This window comes from Triticum urartu, chromosome 7 (assembly GCF_003073215.2).
Source record: "Triticum urartu cultivar G1812 chromosome 7, Tu2.1, whole genome shotgun sequence".
Lineage (NCBI taxonomy): Eukaryota > Viridiplantae > Streptophyta > Magnoliopsida > Poales > Poaceae > Triticum > Triticum urartu.
Window position 1 is genome coordinate 709,776,897 of NC_053028.1, and position 8,360 is coordinate 709,785,256.

Genomic DNA, 8,360 nt, shown 5'->3' on the forward strand with positions numbered 1-8,360 from the left:
GAGATCGCAGCTGGTGCGCGCCTCGCGGACTCGGCGGCCTTCGAGATGTGGCCTTCACCATGCTCGGCATCCCCGTCGTCGTGCGTGCCGCCGTCGGCTGCGCTACGGCGGACCGCACACAAGAAGGTGCACGGTGGGAGGTGCGTGCAAAACATGGTGGCGGACCGCACACAAGAAGGTGCACGGAGGGACGTGCGTGCAAAACATGGCGGCGGCCCTGAACGTGGCGATGGCGATGGCGAGTGGGCACGTGGGGTGCATCTGGCTGCTGCTGCCGGACACCACCGACGCCGACGATCTTCGGATGTGTGCAGTCCATGAATACGTCCTTACGGGAAAGCACGCCATGCCGGGAAGTTGTGGCTTCTGCCGACAGAAGCAGAAGGGATGCAGGGACGTGGCGGTGTGGATGACAGGTTGCGGCATGCATGTCATCGAATGCCGCGAGGCCATGGAAGGATGTGGAGAAACCATGAGTTCCACCTTGAGCCAACGAGGGGAGACGCACGCCATGCGCCCCAGCCCACGAGGCGACGGCGACGTACCAGGGGTCCAGGGCATGTAGCTCTCGATCGGGCGACGATGGCGTCTGACGTGAGGTCGCGCGGAGAAGAGGTGCACGGCAGGGCGCGTCGTGGTCGATGGTGGCGTCCGACGTGAGGTCGATCTATGTGGCGCGCGGGCGGAGAAGGGCGATGGCGGCGTCGGAGGTGCACAGCGGTGACGCCAGCGTCGGCGTCCACCGGAGCCCCGATCTCGCGCGGTTGGTCGGCCAGCGTCTTGACCCGAAGATAGTATATACTCATCATCAATGGATGAGTTATCTTGATGCATGCAGACCCCAGAATTCGTGCTGGAGAAGAGAAACACGATCCGCTGCAGCCTGTTATCCGTGAAGAGGCCGCAGATCCTGGTCCAGGCCGAGGTACGGTACAGCCAACGGATGATGTGCGCGTCCCGTCGATGGCCGGTCACTCCGCGTCGTTCTTCATGGCGTGGGCATCGACAGAGCCGTCGTTGTGGTCGCCTACTTGGAGCTAGGGAGCGAACGGCCAGCGAGAAGTAGGTTTTCCAGGAGTAGAACGTGGGTTCGTGGAGAGAGAGCTTGACAGGGACAAGATCGTGGATGGGGGTGTGCATGCAGCAGGGAAGCGGCGGTGACCGGCTGCGCGGGAGCAAAGGGGTTGGGTCTCACCGGAGATGGAGGAGGTAGGGGAAGCCATTGGAGCGGAAGCAAGAGAGAGGATCAGGGAAGAGCGACTGATATACTACGATCAAAGAGTCTGAAGAACTTTTGGATGCAACACTTGATTCAGTATTCAAGACGAACACAACAGCAGCGACAGTTTGTGGCGATTCGACTGCAGTTCCATCTTCCAGTTCCAGACTCTCCCGGCCGCTGCAAACGGTCAGGCGTCAGCTTTATGTTGCTCTGTTTCCCGCGTGACATCACGTCAGGGGCTGAAACTAGTATTTATGTAGGATAATCATCGTCATGTGCCAACTAGCGAGACCGAAACCTTGTCAGACGATTATTCACCAGGTATTGATCCAACATCTGTTCTCTTCTTTTAGACGCTGGATTTTATTCTGTTGGATTTTTTTTTGGAATAAAAGAAGGGCTCGCACCCCTCCGATTTTCATTAACGAAAACCACCGCGTTCTTGAGCTACATGACACTGACAGGCAGGGGTGTGCAGCGGGCAAAGCCAAGCTGAATCCACCCCTCGCCCGGCGACAAGTTCTCCAAGCTAACATCCTCTTAATCAAGTTATTACAGTCATCCAGCACTACGAAATCGAACTAAGCAAAAGAGAGAGCAAAAGAAAACTAAGAACAAGAAGCAAAGCAGTCCATTCGTCCTTCAGGGAAGAGATCTCCTTTTTCATTCCAGCCACGGCACATGAGTGAATTGCAAAAAATCATCACATTTGGGGCATCGATTGCAGAAAACCACGAGGTCGCTAATCATTTGCAAAAAACACCGCACATTCAGTAAACTTTTTGCAGTGTGCACTGATCGACCGATTTGCTTCGTTTGAGTGCGTTTCCGACAGATGGGGCCCGGTTTCCCCCTACGTGGCATAACGGATGGCAAACGGCGCCGTCTGGTCGAGACGACCTAGTCGGCTCGTGTCAGACGGGCCGACCGCGCCGCCCCCACTCCACTTCTCACTCACTCGCTCCTCTGCTCTCCTTGGGGCTTCAATGGGGAAGGCGAAACCTGGCGCCGGCGGCCGCGGCGGCGGCGCTTCCGCTGGCGATGCTGGTGGTGCTGGAGATCCACTGGAGCTCTGCGGGAGCTCGAATCCTTCTCAGGCGGTGCCTCCTCCCCAATCCCCGGACCCGCAGTACACGGCGGCTAGGGCATTTGCCAAGGCGGTGAAGGCAAATCCGACGGGCAGCCAGCACTTTGCATCCTCCTTCGGCGGTGTGGTGTAAGCCATCCATCCTCTCCCCCTCCTCACTGTTTCCCTGTTTCCCCGATCTGGATTCTAGGGTTAGGGTTCTAGGACAAGTACAGAGTTGGGGATTATGTTGTTGGTATTTGGTTTGCATTATTGTGTTATAGTAATGTTAGTGAACTGCAAATTAGCTTGCCCTTAATTATTCAGTCATGGTAACTGAATTTTATCTGTAATGTTTGGGTTCTAGGGTTAGGATTATTGGGTTACAGTAATGGTTTGGAGTGCAAATTAGCTGTAACACTAGTTTTCAACATAATGGCTCAATAGTCAGTTGTTTTAATTGAATTGTTTAACACTAGGTTTACTGAACTTTATCTGTATTGTTCAACACAAGTTTTATCTGAATGTTAACAACTATGTTAAATGAACTAGGTTGGATGATGAAGAATGGGAAGTGAGGTTCCATTTCTTTGATAGAGATAATTTGGAAAGAACCATTTGCTTATCAGACATAACATATTGAAATCTTATTGCACTAATAGAGTTGGAAGGATTTAGTTCAAGAGATTATATGTATTATGTCAGAGATCCAGGAGTTGGGGTGTCAGGAATGGAAGAATTAACTAATGATGACAAGGTTGAAGAAATGTTGGATGACATATGCAGTAAAGGAAATAATGTGGTTAACATTACAGTTATGAGAAGTGATGCACCCACACCAGCTGACCTGAACACTGGTCATGTTTATGAAGAGAAGGTCCCTTTGTCTGAATTAGGTGTACCACTTGTCTATGAGGTAGATACTTCAGGAGTTCTTTTCCCCAGTCCAGTTAAGCCCCAACCACAGCCTGTCCAGGTCATGAACACCCAGGAGAGTTCATGTTTGAAGCTTAAGGGTCCAAGTGAACCAGAGTTTGCATTGGACTATGGTAGTGAGAGGCATGAGTACTTCATGGAGACAGACCAAGATCAAGAGAAGATTGAGAAGATGATGGAGCAGAGGAGGAATGAAGAGATTGAAAAGTTTAGGACCAATAAGAAACAAAAAGAGAAGTACAAGGAAGCAAAGAGAAAACTTCCAGAGCTGCTTGCTGAAGAGTTCACTGACAGTGATAGTGACAATGAGATTTTAGAAGATGAAGACATAATAGCTAGGCTGGAGGCAATGAAGAGGCATAGAGCTGATCCTCTCAATCACTTTGAAGGAGACACTGATGTAGAAGAGCTTTATGAACCAGATGAGGAGTTGGAGGATGAAGCAGGAGAGGAGGAGGTAGGACAGGATGAGCAAGCTGAGGAGGGTAGGAGAGGAGGAAGCACTATAGGAGGAAGTAGTGCAGGAGGAAGCAGCAGCACAGGAGGAAGCCAGAGGAAGGGGCCAACAACCAGATCACATGGAAGTCTTGACCAAATCATAGAGCAAGATTGGATACCTTCATCTGATGAAGAGAGCAACCCAGGTGACTTAAGTCAGGATGATAATGATGGTGCTCAGCTTCCAACATTTAGGCAACCAAATGGTAGGAAGAGTAGGGCCAGAAAGCAGAAGCCTAGGCTTTGGTATGATGAGAAGAGGGAGAACCCACAAGAACAATTTGTGAAGAAACTTTGTTTTCTAGATGTCCAACAATTCAGGAGAGCACTTCTTACATTTCACATCTCACAAAACAAGAACTACTCTTTTCATAGGAACTGCTCAGATAGAGTTATTGTAGTTTGCAGTACAGAAGACTATCCTTTTTTCATTGCTGCTTCTCAAATAGCACATGAGAAAACTTTTTGTATAAAGAAGATGAACTTGTACCACAATTGTGCTGATGTAGGAGAGAGCACCAAAGTGACTGCAAGATGGTTGGCACATGAGTGTGAGGAACAGTTGAGGGCAGACATAAACACACCAGTCCAGACCATAATAGCCAATTTGAAGAGTAAACATGGAATAGAAGTGTCCATTCACATGGCCTACAAAGCAAGGAAAGCAGCTAAGAGTGTTGTCCAAGGAGATCAAAGGGCACAATACACAAGGATAAGGGATTACCTCCAAGCTGTGTTGGATACCAATCCAGGAAGTAGATGCATTGTTACAACAAAGCAATTGAAGACCCATCCTAGCATAAATCCTAGATTCCATGGCTTGTTCATGTGCCTGAATGCTTGCAAAGAGGGTTTCCTAGTTGCAGACCCTTCATAGGTACCTATATTAATTTGTGTGAACACAATCATTTATGTTGTCCTAGTACTAATGTGAAATTTTCTGCTGTAGGTGTTGATGGCTGCTTCATTAAGTTGACCACAGGGCAGCAAATACTGGCTGCAACTGGTAGAGATGGTAATAACAACATATTTCCCATTGCATTTGCAATTGTTGACAAGGAAGACACTGCCAGCTGGTCATGGTTTCTAACACAACTGAAGTATGCTCTTGGTGGTGAGTCAGGGAAGCATGGCTACTACACTATCATATCTGATAGACAAAAGGTAACTCATACACCATAGTACTTACAAATAGTGCAAATTAGAACATGCTTAGTACTTACAAATAGTGCAAATTAGAACATGCTTAGTACTTACAAATAGTGTCTTCTGGCATCATATTCAAACATTAGTTTACTTTCACAGGGTCAGCTTAAAGCACTAACCAATGTATTCCCAAATTGCCCTCAAAGATTCTGTCTTAGACATATTTATCAGAACTTCCAAAATAGCTGGCTTTAGAGGTGAAGAGTTAAAGAAATACATGGATCAGGCTAGTTATTCATATACTGAGCATGGATATAATCAAGCAATGGATGGTATGAAAAAAGAGTGTCAAGCAGCTTGGAAATGGCTTAGTAAGATACCAAAGCATACATGGGCTAGACATGCCATGGACACAAATTGTAAAACTGACTTGGTTGTGAACAACATAAGTGAAGTATTCAATAAAATGATACTTGATGTGAGAGGAAAACCAATTAAAACCATGGTTGATGGGATCAGAACAAAATTGTTAGTTAAGTTCAATGCCAATAGGACCAAGACAGAGACAGCTAAGTGGCAGATATGCCCAACATATGCTGAAAAGCTGGAAGAAGCTAAACATCATTCCAGATTCTGTCAGTCAATCAAGGCTGGACCTGATCTATACCAGGTTGCAAGTGGAGAAAGCACATATGCAGTAAATCTTAAAGATTACACATGTGGGTGTAGAAAATGGGACATGACTGGGGTTCCTTGCAATCATGGTGTTTCAGCAATTAACAAGGCTAAACTACATCCAGAAGATTTTGTTAATGCATTCTTCAAGAAACCAATGTATCAACAAGCCTACAGTCCAATTGTCTACCCTGTGCCTGGGCCTGATCTATGGCCAAAGACTGGGACCCCTGACATAGAGCCACCTGTTTTCAGAGACAAGCCAGGAAAGAAGCAGACAAAGAGGAGAAAGAATCAGTTTGAGAAGCCAGCTCCCAAGGATACTTCTAGGATGGCATCAATCACTTGAAGTAATTGCAATTTGAGTGGGCATAGGTACACTAGCTGCCACAAAAATCTTAAGCCAGCCCTTGCAATGAGAAGGAACCAACATCAGGTTAATTGTCCAAACTTCAAAAAATTCAGTTTATGATTATATTTCCTATACTATGTTCTAATCTTTGTATGTTTACACTGCAGGAAAACAGAAGAGTTGATGCAGCTTCATCAGCCCCAAGGGCAGCTCCATCAGTACCCAGGGCAAGAACTACAGCTCCACCAGCACCTAGGCCAGCTCCATCAGCTCCAGCAGTTCCCAAGGAAAGAACTACAGCTCCACCAGCACCTAGGCCAGCTCCATCAGCTCCTCCTGCTACTAGGAGAGCAACTGCATCTACTGTTGCTGCTTCTAGGCCAAGTTCATCTACTGCTGCAGCTACAAGGCCAAGTTCATCTACTGCTGGTGCTTCTAGGCCAAGTTCTTCTACTGCTGCAAAGAAAACATTCATACCACCTAGAGCTTCAGGTACTGGACGGCTGAGAAAACCTTCTTATAAAATGTCTGAGTGGTTCAATTGTTCCCAGGGCAGCAAGAAGAAGTAATTTCATGATGGTGATGTTGAAAACAATTTGAAGTTTGTGATGTTCAAAACAGCTGTGAGTTTGTCATGTTCAAACCAGTTTAATTCAGCCTATTTTGGCTACTTTGTGATGGCACTATGTAAGTTACCTAATTATGGTTGTGATCAAGACTTTTATGCATGAGGATGTCAAGTAGACTATGATAATGATTATGTTGAATATGATGCTGTCATTTAGACTTTGTTGCATCAAGCTATTTAGGATTTTATATTAATGATGATGTTGTTGTTGTCACTTAGGGTGGCTCGGCGTCGACCAACCCCTAAGTGAAGCAAATTTGTCACTTAGGGTGTCTCGGCGTCGACCAACTCCTAAGTGAAGCAAATTTGTCACTTAGGGTGGCTCGGCGTCGACCAACCCCTAAGTGAAGCAAATTTGTCACCTAGGGTGGCTCGGCGTCGACCAACCCCTAAGTGAAGCAAATTTGTCACCTAGGGTGGCTCGGCGTCGACCAACCCCTAAGTGAAGCAAATTTGTCACTTAGGGTGTCTCGGCGTCGACCAACCCCTAAGTGAAGCAAATTTGTCACGTAGGGTGGCTCGGCGTCGACCAACCACTAAATGAAGGATCCAAACTACAAACAGACCTTTCATCAAAAAAACCAACATAAAAATAACACTACAAACATCTTCATTAAATGATCCAAGCTAAACCCATTACATGCCATGCCATACTTCACAGCTTAGTTCAACAGATTCAAATTTAGCACACATTACAAGCCATAGTTCAATGCTTCATAAGTAAATTAGTTCAACAGATTCAAACTTAACACATTACAAGCCATAGTTCAAAGCTAGTAACTAAAGACAATGACCCACATGGTCATATGACAACACAATTTATTCTTCACCACAAATATCCTTGATTTCCTTCAGCTTCCTCTTGTTACTTTCACCTGCTTTCTTCAGGTCAGCAACAGCACACTGCAAAGTACTCTTCTCAATGCTCAACTTCTCCTTCTCTTTAGTCAACTCAACAATGTAACAATCCGGCTTCTCCTTCTCTTTCTTCAGGTCAGCAAAGCTAAACTCCAAAGTCCTCTTATCAGAGCTCACTTTTCCTTCTCTTTCAGATGATTGAACTTCAAATTCCTAATGACATTGGCTTGAGCAACATGAATGCACTTCAACTGATCAACAACTACCTTCAATTTTTTGATCTCAGCATCCTTTTCCATGCTGCTGTCAGCAACATTCATATCAGTTACATGTGGCAGATTATCCTGAGAATCCAAGAGGTTGTTCACATCTTCAACAAGCTTCTCATAAGTCTCCTGCAACTCTTTTTTCTGTTGTGCTAGATTGTGCACAGTAAATGAATGCTCAAGGCATGCCATCTTATTGGCCTGGATGCTATCCTCATACATAAGCCACAGTTTGTGGAGTGCATTCTGCAGATGATCTGGCCAGTCCTCATCTACCCACTGCACTAATCCACAGTTATTAACTCCCTGCAATACAAAATAAAGTAGTTCAAACATGTTGTCACATGTTACATTTTCAGTTAAGTTCAGATTACAGTTAAGGTGCAGATTCAGTTAGATCAATTCAACTCAAAAAACTAAACAACAATTATTGTGAGCATGTTTCCTAACATGAACAGTTACTATGAACATAAATCAATATCAATGAACCATGAACAGGAACTATGAGCAATGAACAGTAAACCCTAGAACATGAACAGTTAACCCTAGAACAGATGAACTGTACTACACAGTAAAGGTTTCACATTGCAACTAATTTACTAACTTACTTCTACGGCACACGCAATGAACCTCCTCCCAGTGCTTATCCCTTGGAATGCAACACATTTCTTCCCTGGCTTGCCATGCTCGCACATCACCCTCAAATCGTCAGC

General features: G+C 45.8%; 1 pseudogene; it reads right to left on the minus strand.

Annotated features, from left to right (window-relative positions):
- Positions 1 to 7,342: 7,342 nt before the first annotated feature.
- LOC125519565 lies at positions 7,343 to 8,360 on the minus strand (annotated as a pseudogene).